This window comes from Palaemon carinicauda, chromosome 1, assembly GCF_036898095.1.
Source record: "Palaemon carinicauda isolate YSFRI2023 chromosome 1, ASM3689809v2, whole genome shotgun sequence".
In the NCBI taxonomy this organism is placed as follows: Eukaryota; Metazoa; Arthropoda; class Malacostraca; order Decapoda; family Palaemonidae; genus Palaemon; species Palaemon carinicauda.
In genome coordinates this window covers 293,582,072-293,599,437 of record NC_090725.1, presented here as the reverse complement: position 1 = coordinate 293,599,437, position 17,366 = coordinate 293,582,072, and the positions used below count along the sequence as shown (strand labels likewise).

Sequence of the window (17,366 nt, the reverse complement as noted above, 5' to 3'; positions counted from 1 at the left end):
GCCATCGTCTCCATGTTGGTCTGGAGAGACATCGAGGCTGCCAGGCGCTCCTTTGTGTCCAATTCCCTCCGTAGAAGGAATTCCGACAACTTGGGAAGGTTTTCGCCGAACTGCTGTCCTGCAATGTCGGCGTCCAACTTCCCAACCGAGAAAGTAAGGTGCACCTCCTTCCAGTCCTTATTATCCATTGGCAATGCCAGCGATAGAGGTTTACATTCCTCCAAAGACGGGCACGGCTTGCCAGCTTCAACCGCCTTGATGACGGCCGCAAACCCCTTTTGCATAAAGGGGAAGGCCCTAGCCGGGGAGGATACAAAGGAGGGGTGCTTCTTACTCAAGGCGGCAACCTTCGAGTTTGAGAACCCCCTCTCCTTTAAAGCAGCTGTCAAAGTGGCTTGAGCCTTGGAGTGATCCAGGATAATCACCTCCTTTGGTTCCGTCTCCTCCTTCGAAGCCGGCTCCTTCTTCAAACGGACATAGCAGTCCGGGTAGGCCCCTCTACTGGGCCAGAATTCCACCTCCTCAAGGGGAACTGAACCCAGTTTCTCCGACATGACGATCTTCCCAATCGTCATCGGCATGTGCTCGGCATATCTCCACGGGTTGGCATCCGAGCACAGAGGAAGGTCCTTAACGTTGAGCTTCTTTGGAGGTCCACGTGATGCTGTGATCTTCTGCATCTGGAGCTCCAAAGTAGCGGCCTTCTGATTATTCTCCCTCTGCATCTGTTGGATCATACCAACGATGGAAGAGAGAGCCTGTCCAAGCTCTGCTGGAAGAGCGGACGAGGTAGAGGGGATAGGTTCAGGGACCTGAACCGGCACGTCTGATGATACGGGAACCTCTTCCTCCACGGCAATAGGATCTCGATCCTGCTCCTCGCCCTCTGCGAGGAGATCCTGCTCCGCACGATCGGACAAGTCGGACATCTTGTCGTCCAACTGGATGTCCTGCAAGGCGTCAGCGACATCCTCCTCCACTGGAATCTGGATCAGAGGGATCTCCGGCCGAGGCTGGGGAACAACAGCATCAGGGGAAGCCTTGGGAAAAAGGTATGCCCTCATCTTCTCGTTAGGAAGATAAGGTCCAGTGGTGTTTTTCTGAAAACCCCTTACCCATACGCGAAGCCTCTCCCTCGCTGCATCTCTTGACTCCGCCGACCTAGGGGATTCAAAAGCCTCTGATAGCAGGTTAGTACATACAGCACATACCTGCGGATCCCAGTAACGATGTTCATCATTGGAGGCTGCACAAGCCGCGTGCCTCCTACACGAGGCATGTCCGCAAAAGTTCTTACTGCGGACATTGCAGAAGACACTATCACACTTCGGATGCTCCTCCTGTAAAAGAAGAAAAATTTCCATGAATATCAAGTGAATTTTAATTCACATGTAACAAATGAGTATTCAACAAGAATAAGGGAAAGACACCTACTTGTGAAACCCACACAAACACCTGTGGAAGCCCACCAGCCAAGTCACATAGTTAGTCTTTACTAGAATAACCAGAGAACGTATTTCCAAAGGAAATTAGGTGTAGCTCACACCTAAGGTAAAATATTACCATTCTGGCCAGGAATAAAAGAATTATCTTTTATCCTTGTAAGGCGACACCAGGTGATTATACCAGTAACACAAGTAAGATAGAAAGACAGTGTTGTAACCTACTACATCATGAACTCCCTTGGTTGAATATACCACCAAGAGAGGACTGATACAGTACCTGAGGGTGGTGTGCCAGCCGGCTATTGCCGCTCAGCACCCCCCCCCCCCTTGTTTTCGAAAGGTAGATCTCAAGTACACAACATCAGATCACCTTTATTGGGGAGAACTCCAGAACCCATGCCTGAACCGGCCGGCAGTGGTTGCCGGACCGTAGCCACCCGGTTTGCACTGAGTTGCCGGCCATCATTTTTAGTGGCCGGCTGACTGGGCAGTGTCGCGGGCCGGCCGGCAGCAGTAAACAAACCCTGCCGGCTGGCCCTCACACTAGGCAGCGCTCGGCTGCCGGCCCCACTTGTAGTGGCCGGCAGATGAGCAATAGACCGGCCGGCAAAGGTATACACCCAACGCCGACCGACAGCAAGAGAACTGGAGAACACCCCTCCCCACCGACGGCCGGCCTGTAGGCCGGCAGACGGCAAGGACAACACATACTAAGACAAAAGAATGAGTGCCGGGTTAAGAGACTATAAGTCTCTGGGCCCGGCACCCGAAAGAGTGCCGAAAGGAAGGGGGAGACACTAAGTCAAGCTTCCTAACCGCTGCCTACTGAATTTTCAGACGGCAGCGATAGAGGGACCAAGAAAGGACCGGGCAGCACTCACAGTAATGGTCTCTGCCGGTCGGCACACTTTGCCGGCCGACAGGAGACCACGTCAGTTCCTCATCCCAACCTAGGCTAGGCAAGGATGCAGACGACTGACACAAGGAACGGAAAAAGAGAAGGGAAGGACAGAGGGTCCTATCCAACCTTACCTTGGTTAAGGGTCATTCCCAACTAAGACAGTTCATCTCAGTTAGAGAAAGACCCGAGAGGGAGGCCGGCACTACTGGCTGCCTCCCACGAACCACGGCAAGGAAGGAATTGCCTTTCCAGAAAAGGGAACATATCCCGAGACCGGAACGGCAAGGACAGTCTGATGAGTCACCGAGTAAAGGGATCACTACTGGAACCCAACAAGGTGGACTAAGGGGGTAACCCTTAGTGCCCGAGTCAATCGGCAAGGGAGACTCTGCCCCATGCCAGACAAACCGGGCTCAGACTAAACACTGTTGTACTGTCCCCCTCTGAACCAATACTGTTGGAACGGGAAGGTACAGTACTACTCCAGCATAGATATATTTGAAGATTAATTCAAATAAACCACTAGAGTTAAGCCTAAGGCTTAAACAGAGGGAAAGGGTTTGCCCCTTCCCCGAAGAGAAGGGAGCAAACGGGGAACAGATAATATTATAATGACCTAAGACAACCTAGCCTAGGCACTAAGAGAATCGATTACCTAATTCACCGAAACTCACATCAATACTATCTTGGAAGGTACTCGAAAAGGACTTATATGTATAACGTTGCCTAACGCTTAAAGCAATAAATTCACATTTGGAAGACTAATTATCATGCAGGAAGTACATAGGCCAACAACTAGCCTACGAAGACTAGTGTTGGTAGCCTTGGCAAATTTCGCCAGGCACACTACTATCGCATCATAACAGAATTCCTAAATAAGCTAAGTAGCTAATATTTAAGCGCAAAGGGGGCTGGGAACGTCGCTCTTGCTAACAAATAAATCCTATTCTAGCGAGCGACAGCATCCATGATGCCTCCAGCAGGCAACAGCTCTTGTATCAAAGATAACTCTTTTAATTACTTTAATTTTAACCAAGAGCCTACATTTATACATAAAAGAAATAATACTCAACTTATCCGAGGCAGAAGAAGTTGGAGAAAGCATTATTAACGAGAAAATTCCAAGATTGGGTAGTAAACAGGGAAAAACACACCGAGTCGTAGAGCTACGCAAAAAGGAATACAGATGGCGCCGTGAGCGGCGCAGGGCACGCTTTCGAAACGGGGAGGAGGGATGCCTTATGAACGGCTCCCCCCTTTCTTATCGTTTTCGTTTTCTTGCCATTTTACCCCTACGAAGTGTTAACTCTATTCGGGGTATAGATTGCTATGAGGCGTGTCAAGAATACGTCCACTGATATTTACGATATCCCTAAGGTCTTTTTTAGGGATACTCGCTCCAGGAGTTAGAATTCTGGGTACCTGAAGGTAAATTCTCTGGGAATATCGCCGTAGTTGTAATATACCCTAGGAAGCTGCCTTTAAGGAACTTCCATCAGGACGACATGGCTTGAGCCCAAAAATATGTATATATATATACAGTGGAACCTCTACATACGAACGTATCTACATCCGAATTTTCCAACATCCGAAGTAAAATTCGAGCAAATTTTTGACTCTACACCCGAATTTTATTTCGACACACGAAGTAGCAATTTTCGTCGTACCGGTTGTATCCGAATTTTTCGACACGCGAAGTACAATTCGAACACGTTCCTACTCTACACCCGAATTTTTTTTTCGACACCCGAAGTAAACAATACTCGTATGCGTAGTCGGTGCTCATAGCGCCTGATGTGTTTTTTATTTCCGCCAATAGAAGGCAGCACTTCAACCTCGGAGGGACCTTCAATTAGCGTGGCTTGGGTCAGTCCTCTGTTCTCGTTGGCTTTATGTGGTTGTGCCCTGTGCGTTCTGCTATTAATTGTGTTTTAATCGTGATTTTTTACATTCATCCTTTTACGGTATTTTACGAAAATCATGGGTCCTAAAAGGCTTAGTTTCGCAAGTGGTAGTGGTAGTGGTGAGAAAAGGAATAAGGGAATGCTTTCTTTAGAAGTAAAGCATGAGCGTGGCGTCCGTATGAGTGAACTTGCAATAAGTTCCGCGCAAATAAAAGAGGTGTTAGGAAAATATCAAGACGTGGTCGACTTCATCGACAAATACCATCCAAAGAAATTGCAGGTTTGTCGTGTAGCTGCGCAGTTTGATGATGTTTCCCTAACTTATTTTCGAAACATTCTGAAAAGCTGTACCAAGCAACTTTCTATCGATAGCTTCTTTAAAAAAACTACGAAGCAAACTCGTGATGAAGAGGAAGGAAGTGGTTCAAAGAAAACAGCAAAGAGTGAAGAGAAAAAAATTCAATCAATTTTAAGTGTAGAGAGTGAAAGTGATTAAAATTAATCATCAAAAAGAAAAAAAAGAAAATGTAAAAAAAAAATATAAATTATAAAAAAAAAAAAAGCTAAGTTATGTTAAAGTTCACTTAGTGTAAGTTAGAATAAGTTACGGTAGTGTACGTTTATCGTAGTTAACCTCTCTACCTCCTCGCCGCCCATCCGTCTCCTCTCTGCGTAGCAAGACTAACAACACCTGCGCTGGAGTTTCTAAGGTAAATTGACGCTAAAAACCCGTTTCTTATTTATCATTTTTTGCTAATTCTTCTTATTTACATGTCTATTCTTCTTATTTACATGTCTATTATCTAATTTAGTGTTCATTATTCTCATGGGAAAATTATGTGTAGTAGTTTATTAAGAAGTTATCATAGGTTTTTGGGCTCAACCACGGATTAATCCTATTTCAATGTATTCTTATGGGAAAATTCGTTTCGACAACCGAACATTTTCTACATCCGAAGTTGGTTCTGGAACGGATTAAATTCGTATGTAGAGGTTCCACTGTATATATATATATATATATATATATATATATATATATATATATATATATATATATATATATATATTCTATTTCAGTCTTGTAACTTTATTCATTATAATGTTAGCTGTTATATTACTAATTATGTACAATACATTTATTGTTAATAAAGTATTACTATTCTTCCACCTCCATCCAATCCTCAGCCATATTAAATATTTATAATGACCATGTTATGTGCGCATCCTCAACAATCATTCCATAACTTCAACACAATAATGACTGCATTCCTGTATTGAAAAATAAAAACACCTTATCTCTATCATATAATTTCTTGTACTGATATAATGAGGGGGCGTGGCAGGTGTAAACGTCACGGGCCTCACGTCATAGTTAACCTACGTCATTCTGCTCCTAGTTGCCAGGTCTTAATTTCCGTTCTCGCCATAACCACAGAATTTAGATGACATTTCTCTATATAAAGTAAAACAATAATGCGGAGTAGATGCTTGAATCCATTTTTCTTAATTAGGTCGGTGTCTCAAACTCTGGTGGTTTCAGTTTCACATTAATCAGAAGCCTAGTTCATTAGTTATATTAAAAAAAGAGGGTGTCATGGTCCGTGAAATACACAGTAAATGGCACAAAGATAAAATTTATTATATCAGTAACCAATACTTACACAATATATATAGTGCTATAAGCTTTGAAAGCACCAGTTTGGTAAACAAATTCTCAATAACTACTACTACTGTACTACGTGCTGCTACCTATGGTTGCCATTTATCAAATCCTCACTATTGCATTGTTGAGACTCTGAGAGGATTGGGAGATCATATGAATCTTGGGCTGGTATAGAAATATAAGGAATTTCATCTTCTGAAATTTATTTCAATACCTACGGCCAATATTCGTCATGTTGATTCCCACTTTGAATGGAAGGTGAGTAGTGTTATCAGTTAGGGATGTTCATAGAAATCCACCCTGAATTAAGAGATAAATAGCAAAATACCCCATGAGAGTCTTACCTGAGATTCAATGTCCAGATCTCTTGCCACAAGACAATCTGAGGTTGCGAGTCTTTACATTCCATTTATTACCCCACCAAAAGGACTGTCACTAACAAAAAAAATGAGGGCTAGCCAATACAGTTTCTGTAAAGACCCTAAGATACTGATTTATCTAACCTAGAGTACCTTAACTCACCTTTTAACTCAACCTGATCAATTGGATACTGATACAGATGCCATAGTAGATAAGTTTTCATTTTCAATTTGCACAAAGTTGGATGGGATCTGTATAGCTCTTCTTTTCAAGTTTGGTTGAATCTAGAGATTTCTTAGCTCCCATAGATCAGTTATTTTTGGAAGTTAGCGAGAAGTTTTTTTTTTTTTTTTTTGGCAAATGTGTTTGTAGTAGCTCTAGCCCTGCTGATTACTGCTGCCTAATTGCCATAACTCCTATTTGTTCCAACACGGAGTACTTACCTCGAACTACTTTCTTAGGAGTATCTGGGATCTCCTCCCTAACCGACCAAGAATTTTGCGTAGTTTCCCCTATCTCTGTTTTCCCTTATCGGGTCCCTCCGTGGCGGATGGATACTCGCCCTGAGGCGACCCGGGGTCAGCGTGCGAGAGCTCGCTGCTAGGTCTGAGTCGCCAGTAAGCGTCTGGTCTTGGCTTAGATTACATCTCGCTGCTCTCTCTCACATCCCGTCCGACCCACCATTGTGTTCCTTGTGCTTTCCCATCCTTTCCTTGTGTTGCTTGTGTTTTCGTTTTTCCCTTATGGAATCTCAACGTCGTTGTCCCGGGCCCAAGGCCGGTAAGTCTTGCGGGGCCTGACAACCAGGCCCGATGTCGACCCACACATGTTGTGCTCCTCGTGAAGAGGCAATAAGTGCTCGCCTGCCTCCACGTGTCCGGAATGTGACTCCTGGCCGGAGTTACAGTGGACCTTATTCGAGACTAAGAAGAAGAAGGCGCCCTAACGGTCTCCTAGGAAGGCGAGTATCAGCGTCCTTGACGTCGCCTTCAGAGAGAGGTTCTCCTTCGCCTTCCCCTACCCAGAGTGGGGGACGAGGTAAGTCCGTTGCAGGGAAACAGCCTATTGCCGTTCCCCATGAGTCTGATATCAAGGATGCTAATTGTATTGTGCCTACGCAGCCGAGTGGGGGGTCTGCTAGTGTGGCGGAAGTGTGTTCCGTGGACGAGGTTCTGGTGCCCGCAGGACCCGTCTCCAGTGAAGACCCGGTGTGGGGGAGGTCAGAAACAGCTCCTTCCCCCCCATCGTGGCAGTGTTTTGTAGGAACAGCGGTTTCCGGGGGCGAGCGAGACAAAGAAAGGCAGGCCACATGCTCTTCAGACCCCGACTCCATTGTGTGGACGGCGCCAAGGACGCCCTTCAGGTCACCCATGTGGCAAGAGGAGGAGTTTGCTGGCTGGTTTGCCTCTCGAGGGGTACTACGCACGCCCCCGGCGCCCTCTGCTTCGCTACCGCCGGACTTCATGCAGCCTGTCACCCCGGTAGCACAATCACGAGCCCCTAGGTTAGTGGCAGAAGACAAGTAGGACTCGGACAGCTCCTCTTCCTCTTCATCTTCCTCGGACGATTCCTCGTCCTACAGTTCATCATCGTCGGAGGATTCCAGCGGCCGGGAGGCGAGAAGGAAGAGGAAGAAGACGAGCTCATACGCAGGCCCCTCAAGGAAGAAGGCCAAGATTACGAGAAGGAAGAATAAGAAGAGGAATTCTTCCAAGAGGAAGTATATTAAAGTGGCTTTTCCCCCTTACGGGTCGAGCAGGGCCCCTACCGCTCCAGTGCCTGCCTCGGTGGCCGCTTCTGCGCCCTTTCCCAGTGTCTCTTCGGCTCCGTCCACCCGTCGGATGCAGCCGTTGGCACACTTCAACTTTCCTTGCCTTTACCCGGCAAGTCACCGGCTCCATCCGTCCAGCGGAGGCAGCCGCGGGTGCGACTCAGCAGCATGGCGCCCACGTCCTTTGTCTCACCGGCTCCGTCCAAGCTACGGATGCAGCCGCTGGCACAACAAGACAGTTACTCTCCACGGATTTCCCCGGGAGGGGGTAGAGTCGGTAGACCCATGACGGCTACCTCCACCCCGACGGCTCCAGCCATGACGGAGGCAGCCGCTCCATCGAGCCGGCCTGAGGTAAGGGATACGTCCGCCCCCGTGGATCCATCCGTGATCAAGGATGCAGCTGACACGAAGGATCAAATGGTAGAGGGTTTGCTGGACACCGACGAGTGTTCCCCAGATGAAGTGTCCTCCTACAGGAAGGTCCTTGCTCTGATCCAGCAATATCACAAATTAGACGATCCTAAACCATCGTCAGAGCAGGCTTGGCTTTCGGGTTTAGGGAGGATGGTAGACAATCCGGTGCAGCAGAAGCCATCCTTGATCCTACCCCTAGCGCCGGACGTGGCCCTGAGTATGGAGCATGTCGACCGGTTTGTAGCAGGGCATAAGAACTCGCTATTAGCCCAAGGGTCCTTCAAGCTCCTGCCTGGACTAAGGACCCAGAAAAAGTTTTTTGTGCCGGACTGCCGTCATGCAACCTTAAACCAGGGCAGTACAAATGAAAGGAGCCTTACTGCCCCAGTGGTCTTCTCTCAAGCGGAGGCCGCCATGATGGAGGACACTTCACAAGATATCGTAAAAGTGACCTCCTGGCTGGACTGGTGGGCGTGCACCTTGGCAGGGTTCCAGCTATCCCACGATCTATCAGTGCTGGAAAATCAGGCCCTACTGCAGGAACTCATCCGTTCAGGAGGGAAAGCTATGAAATTCCTTACTTTCCAGTCACTGACCCAGATGGCAAACTGGGTATTAAGGAGGAGGGATACAGTCCATAGCAGGCTTCCCCGTAGACTTCCCGAACGTGAGGCGAAGTTTCTAAGAAATGCTCCGGTGTGGGGTGAGACCGTGTTCCCCCTTCAGGCAGTAGCAGAAACGATGGAGAGAGTGGGCAAGCTTAAGGACTCGTCAGAGCCCAGACAGTCAGCGGCAAGACGTCCTCCCCATAGGAGACCATCAGTGGATGGGGCCTACCCACCTATGCCACCAGCTAGACAGGAGGCCCTCTCCCCTTCCTGGCATCAATCCCCGCGGCCCTCCCGCAGGAGTGGTGCCCCAGCCCAGGCCTCCTTTAGGCAGAAGTACTCAGGCTCAAGGCGAGGTCGCTCAAACCGTTTCCCCGGAAGGAGATAGGAAGAGAGGCCCCCTACACCTTCCCTCGCCTCAGGTGGGGGGATGCCTCAAACGTTATTGTCAAGCATGGCGGGACAACGGTGCGGACCCGTGGTACGTGGCAGTCCTCAGAGAGGGATACAGGATTCCCTTCCTGTCAGAACCGCCCCCTCTGATCCCCGAACATCGGGCGGAATGGCTGGCACCCAAAGATCACAAGTAGAGAGCAGCCTTGCAGGAAGAGGTGTCAGCCATGTTGAACAAGGGAGCGCTGCAACCTGTCCAGGAATTGTCCCCAGGGTTCTACAGCAGGCTCCTCCTGGTAGAGAAAACTACGGGAGGTTGGAAGCCAATCATCGACCTCTTGGCCCTGAACAAGTTTATCAAGAAGACGTCCTTCAAGATAGACACGCCGAAGTCGGTGCTGGCAGCCTTGAGAGAAGGGGGTTTCATGATGTCCTTGAATCTCAAGGATGCCTACTTTCAGATCCCCGTACACCCCTCCAGCAGGAAGTTCCTCAGAGTGAAGTGGGGTTCCCAGTCTCTACAGTTCAGGACCCTCTGCTTCGGCCTGTCAACGGCTCCTCAGGTGTTCACGAGGGTGTTCACCGTAGTATCAGCCTGGGCACACAAGCAGGGCATCAGGCTCGTCAGATATCTAGACGACTGGTTGCTACTTTCAGCCTCAGAGGCAGCCTTAAAGGAGCAGGGGCGAAACTATTACAGTTCTGCAGAGATCTAGGGATCACCATCAACTAAGAGAAGTCCCAGTTAGTCCCCACCACCAGGATGACGTACCTAGGGATGGTCCTTGACTCCCAGTTAGCGAAGGCATTTCCCTCTCAAGAGAGGCTGAACAACCTGGATCAAGTTATACGACCATTCCTGACAAATACACCAATGAGAGCCAAGGATTGGCAGAGACTTGTGGGACACCCGGTCTCGTTGGAGAAGTTGGTTCCTCAGGGGAGGCTCAAGCTAAGGCCAGTCCAATGGAACCTATAGGACGTCTGGTCACCAGGAGACCCTCCTCAGAACTTAGTTAGGATGACTCCGGCCTCCAGGAACATGCTCCTCTTGTGGTCCGACAGGGGGAACACCCTAAGGGGGTTACCGTTCGCGTCCGCTCCTCCAGAGATGTTGCTCTTCACAGACGCGTCAAAGGAGGGGGGGGGTGGGTGGGAGCCCATCTACTCGAAGAGACGGCAGAGGGAAAGTGGTCCCTAGATGAGAAGCCCCTCCACATTAACCTGCTCGAGCTCCTGGCAGTTCAAAAGGCCCTCGCAACGTTCGCCCATCAACTTCAGGGAAACTCAGTAGCCCTCACGTGCGACAACGCCACCGTGGTGGCATACATAAAGAAGCAGGGAGGCTTGAGATCAAGGGAACTATGCGACCTCACGTCTCAGACCCTGGAATGGGCCGAGAAGAACCACATCGTTTTCGCAGCCAGGTTCATTCTGGGGAAGAGAAACGTACTGGTCGACGGCCTCAGCAGGGCAGGACAAGTAGTAGGGTCGGAATGGTCTCTACATCCGCAAGTAGCACAGGAGGTACTCCAGTTGTGGGGCTCACCAGTAATAGACCTGTTCGCCACAAGGCTCAACGCTCAGCCACCCGTATTCTGTTCTCCTGTGCCAGACCCGACAGCAGCTTTCGAGGACGCCTTCCAGCACTCGTGGGACGGTCTCAATGTACAGTATACGCCTTTACCCCCTTTGGGATTCTCAGACAGGTACTCAACAGACTCAGACAGTCAAGGGCTACAAGGTGACTTTGGTAGCGCCCTGGTGGCTGGAGAGGGAGTGGTTCGCGGATCTACAGGACCTGGCCACACTCCCTCCGTGGCCCCTTCCAGTAAGGGAAGATCTACTACACCAGCCTCACTTTCGAAGGCTTCACGAAAACCCTGTGCCTTCAGCTACACGCGTGGAGGTTATCGAGTGCCTGTTAAGGAAGGAAGGATTCTCGGTGAAGACAGCTTCAAGGATGTCAGGGTATCTTCGAAAGTCCTTGTGCGTGGTGTACCAGGCCAAGTGGGCCACATTCGTGAAGTGGTGTGCCACACAGAACCTGAGACCCTTAGATGTATCAGTCCACAGGATTGCAGACTTCCTGGTTCACTTGAGAGATGACCTGGGGGTCTCCATTCCAGCTATCAAGGGGGTCCGTGCAGCCCTGGGGCAAGTTTTTCAACTCAGAGGCATCGACCTGAGGGCCTCTCGCCAGATTTTCATGCTCATCGGGAGTTTCGAGCAGTCTTGTTCCTCACGCGCCTCTAGGGTTCCGCAGTGGGACGTGGCCAAGGTTCTCAAGGCTTTAACTTGGCCTCTCTTCGAACCCGTTAAGGACATTCTGGATAAAGACCTCACTCTCAAGACAGTGTTCTTACTAGCTCTAGCCTCAGCCAAGCGTGTGAGTGAGCTCCACGGCTTCTCCTTCGTGGTCTCGCACTCGAAAGGGTGGAAGGAACTGTCCTTTAAGTTTCTACCTGAATTTGTGGCCAAAACCCAGAACCCAGCAGTTGTGGACCCAAGGTTCGAGGAGTTCTCAGTTCCGGCAATCCCTCACTCAGACAACCCGGAAGACTTGCTCCTGTGCCCAGTGAGAACAGTCAGAAAATACCTTAGTAAGACAGCCAAACTCAGACTGTACGAGGAAATCCCTGGACTCCTTCTCCATTGGGCCAGTGATTTCCGCCATGCAACAAGTTTAAAGCTAAAGGCCCTGGGTAGCCCGAGGGAAGTAATCGCAAGCGACACAAGTTTCCTCCTTACTCCCCCTTTTCCCCTTTCCTCTCCTCCTCCCATTTGAGAGATGGATGCTGTGGAAGCCCATGTCTGGATTATGCATAAAGGTGAGTTATACAAAAAGGTAGACTTTTGCGTGCTTTCCCCGACTCTCCTACCCTGTCCACTGTGACGTCTAGACCTAGCCTCCTATATAGGTCCCGTGTCCTGAGATGGTAATGGGGTCTTCTGGCCTGTATGTCCACCCCTTCCTCCTAAAGTTTAAGTCTCCTAAGAAAATAGTTCGAGGTAAGTACTCCGTGTTGGAGCAAATCACAAATTTTAAGTAATTTGTATTTTTCTAACAGTATACTGTAGTACTTACCTCGAACTACAGTACTTTCGGGTTATTGCCCACCTATCCTACCCCGAGTGTCTTACAGGAGTTCAAGTAGTACTTAAACATACTCTTACTGGCAACTCAGACCTAGCAGCGAGCTCTCGCACGCTGACCCCGGGTCGCCTCAGGGTGAGTATCCATCCGCCACGGAGGGACCCGACAAGGGAAAACGGAGATAGGGGAAACTACGCAAAATTCTTTGTCGGTTAAGGAGGAGATACCAGATACTCCTAAGAAAGTAGTTTGAGGTAAGTACTGTTAGGAAAAATACAAATTACTTAAAATTTGTGATTTGTTCCAACACGGAGTACTTACCTCGAACTACTTTCTTAGGAGACTTACACTTTAGGAGTGTGAAGTCGGAAGTGAAACCTCCCCCGTGGAACGTGGTTCCATTACGCCAGGCAACAGATAACCACCTTACTTGGAAGACTGTGTTCCTACTCGATTTGGCTTTGGCCAAACGAGCCAGTGAATTTCATGATCTCTCATATGACATCGCCCATTCAAGGGGATGGGGAGAGGTAACGTTCAGCTTCGTCCCTGAGTTTGTTGCCAAGACTCGGAATCCATTGTTATCAGATCCTAGTTTCGATTCCTTTAGGATAAGGAGTCTCTGCTCTGTAAGTGACGATTCAGATCATCTGTTACTGTGCCTAGTAAGGAGTTTGAGGTTCTACCTCAAAAGAACAGCGGCAGCTCATCCTCGGGTGCCTTCGCTCTTCGTCAGCACCGGAAAGAACAAGAGGAGGATCACTAAAATCACCGTCTTGCCATAGAATGCAGTCATCGACCACGCTCTGAATTCTGATCCTCCTCCAACACGCCAACCTAGAGCACACGATGTCGGGCATAGCTACGTTCCTAGCCTTCAAAAGAAACTACTCGGTGATGCAGGTTTCACAAGCAGGTGTGTGGAAGCGTCAAAAACTTTCACAGTCCAAGATGGGACTTACAGGAGACTCGATACGTTCTCTATCAGTCCTGTGGTGCCTGCGCAACAGCTGATTTATTGCCTCAAGCTTCTTATTGGACAAGTAGCAGAAGGTTGAGGGCACTTACCTGGTTTTAAGCTGAGTGAATGAAAAGGAATGACTGGCTCTTTTCTTTTCCTCATCCTCTCCTCTCTTGGGGAAAGCAGCATCCTGGGTCCTCTGCACAAGCTGGCCTCAACCACAACAGGTAAACCATAGCTCCCTTGTTTTCCTTGCGTACTTAGTATTGGGTCAATACTGTTATGTCCCCATACCCTGGCGAGGTGGTATTGGGAAAATCTTGGTCAACTCGGTTAATTCCTATGCACTCGGAATAACATATACTTTGACAGTCACATTGCTAGTAACTCGACACACTGGTTGCGTAGGCCACAGACCTTGCGTAGCAAGGTTTAGCGAAGTCTTAGGGTCTCCTTATTTTTTGTACTAACCTACATAAGAAAAGGTAAAGCCAAAAAGCCAGATTGTCAGGGACATCCACCCTCTTACTGGGTGAGTTACCCCTATGAATAGTGTAGGTATGTATTCCAGATACAGAATTTGTATTTTTCCTAACGATACAAACCTTTAGCTATTTGTACAAACTTACCTGCCAACCCTGTCCCCTTTGAATTCCTACCTCAAAACAAAGTGTAGCACAGTCACAGGTGTGTGAGTGAGAGGGGTACCTAGCTACCCCAACCCCCTCGATTCTCCCGCTAACTAGGAGGATGGGTAGTAAACCCTCGCTAAATTTTAATGGCTCGTCCTTTCAGCTTCGCCGAAAGTAATACCCCTATAAATAGCTAAAGCTTTGTATTGTTAGGAAAAATACAAATTACTTCCAAATTTGTCACATTTACCTGTAAGTTTAAACCTGGCTGACAACTCACATTAGGTATAAGATTTTCTGAAAGTACATGTGCTTATGCAATAGTAAGAACTAATCAAAATAGTAGCAAGTAAGAGAGGACTTTGTTTGCTTGACTGTTCATTACGCCTGCTCCTCTTTCTTTCAGGAACAAGCAGTGTTACAAATACATGGGCCAACATTTTTATTTGGTTTTTCATTAAAGTCAAACTTCTCTTTCTTTGACTTAATATATCTTGTCTTTCTTTGACTGAATTTATCTTGAAATGCAGATTAAAGTAATTACTTTATGTTTGAATATTATGTGACAGTTGATGATAAAGAAATCTTATCAAATGGCAGTTTATATGATTGGTCTTGACACTTTGACAGTGTTAATTATGAGGCCCTTATTTTCAAACTTCAACAGTTGCGAGTAAGTGGGTCTTTACTTACATCATTATTGAATTTTTAATAAATAGATTGTAGAATTGTTGTTGATGACCACGATTGTGATTGTAGGAATGTGATGTCTACTGTTCCTCAGGGTAGTGTGTAACCCTTTATTTTCATACCATATACACATGATAAGTGGTTTGGCATAGAATACAAGCTTGTTGCATAAGCAGGGGATGCTACTCTCTTTGCCTCAATTTCTTTTCCCGAATGTAGTTATGCGGCTGCTGAATCTCATTGAAATACAGTGAACCCTCGTTTATCGCGGTAGATAGGTTCCAGACGCGGGCGCGATAGGTGAAAATCCGCGAAGTAGTGACAGCATATTTACCTATTTATTTAACATGTATATTCGGACTTTTAAAACCTTCCCTTGTACGTAGTACTGTTAACAAACCACCCTTTAATGTACAGAACACTTAATGCATGTACTACAGCACCCTAAACTAAAACAGGCACAAATATTAAAGGCGATTTTATATCATGCGTTTCCTAAACACCTAAAAAGCACGATAAAAAATGGCAACCAATGTTTTGTTTACGTTCATCTCTGATCATAATGAAGAAACAAACTCATTTAGTGTACACATATATGTATAGGTTAGTTTTTGCATCGATTATATTGATTATACAGTACTGTATGTTGATTTTTTTATTACCAATGTTTTAGTTTACGTATTTTTCTTAGGACTTCCAAATGAAATCTTTTTCTTTATGACGCCGCCTGAAACGACAGCGTGTACGCTCAGTAAACAACCACGCTCAGAACAAACAAGGCATTTAACGCGCATGATGATAGTGATAAATAATGATACAGTACATACAGTATTTACAGTAAAAGCATTTACAAAATATGTTACCTTACAAATATAAATTATACAGTACTTGTACGTAGCAAAGCAGGAAAACAATTTGAGAGAGAGAGAGAGAGAGAGAGAGAGAGAGAGAGAGAGAGAGAGAGAGAGAGAGAGAGAGAGAGAGAGAGAGAGAGATTGTTTTACGTACGTAAATGTAAATTTTAAACAAAAAAAATATGATAGGTTACAACATGTAGACTTTTAAAACCTTCCCTTTAACTTAATGCATACAGTACGTACATTACTAAACTATAAAACAGGTTAAAGTAAAAAATAAAGATTGTTACTGTACTCACCACGAAAGAAGTTGAAGAAAAACTTGAATGGTGATGGCGATGAATTTGCTGCACAGTAGAAATGATGATGATGAAGCTGATGATGTGTTCTACTGTGCAGTCAATGATAGTATTTTACGTCTCTTCAGACGGAGGTGTCTTTTCCTGGGACACCTCTTCAACTTCTTCAATTTCTTCCGAAGGCGTACTAGCAGGAGGAACTGGCTCTTTTTTGCGAGGCTGGAAGAACATTGTGATCGGAAGTTGTTGCCGCTGCTTCTTTTTTCGATCTAAGAGCATTTTGTAGGGAGTCATGTCTTCATCGATCTTGTTGCAGAATTGCATCGAGCGAACCATATCCTCGTCCCACTCTTGTAACATTTCTTTCGCCTCCTTCATATGGTTGCAGAACTTGGCAAGCCGTTCTAATGTTAAGCCCGTTTCTTCGACATTTTCTTGGGTCTCTTCCTGGGTACCCTCACTCTCTTCCTCACTTGCCGATTTCGTCAGGTCTTCGAGGTCTGCGTCAGTTAGGGGCTGGGAATGGCAGTCCAACAACTCGTCGACGTCTTCAGTCGTCATGTCGCCAAACCCGTCACCTCCAATTATGGCAGCCAACTGCACAGATTTCCGTATTGCAGAGTGTTGGATTTCCGACGGAGTAAATCCCTTGTCGTCGTAAACAATATCGGGCCACAGCTTCTTCCAGCTCGCATTCACGGTTGCAGGTTTCATCTCTTGAAGTGCCTTTTGAATATTCTGCAGGCACGTGGCTATGGTGTACTGCCGCCAGTACGCCTTCAAGTTGAAATCTTCATCCTCGTCATCTTGGGCAGCATCCACACACGCAACGAGGTCCGCCAAGGTATTCTTCGTGTAGAGGGCCTTGAACGCCCTGATAACCCCCTGGTCCATCGGTTGAATTAATGACGTGGTGTTGGGTGGCAGGAACTCAGCCTGAACGCCCTCACGCGACAGGTCAGTTGCGTGTCCACCAGCGTTATCCATAAGGAGAAGGATCTTGAATGGCAAGCCCTTCTCTAAGAGATATTCATGGACTTGCGGGATGAAACACTGGTGGAACCAGTTGGAGGTCAGCATCTTCGTAATCCATGCTTTTTGATTATGCATCCAGTACACGGGAAGGAGATTCTTATTTTTATTTTTCAAAGCGCGAGGATTTTTCGACTTATAAATAAGCCCCGGCTTTAACAAAAATCCAGCAGCATTGCCACACATCACGAGGGTAACGCGATCCTTGAATGCCTTAAAGCCAGAGGCTTTGGCTTCCTCTTTGAACAGGAAAGTTCGCGACGGCATTCTCTTCCAAAACAAGCCGGTTTCATCCATATTAAACACTTGTTCCGGCTTGTATCCACCTTCAGCGAT

General features: G+C 47.2%; 1 protein-coding gene across 1 annotated transcript in view; it reads left to right on the top strand.

Annotated features, from left to right (window-relative positions):
* Window positions 1-17,366, top strand: part of LOC137657825 (DNA polymerase lambda-like) — a 91,592-nt gene that overhangs the window by 21,375 nt on the left and 52,851 nt on the right. The window lies entirely within an intron of this gene.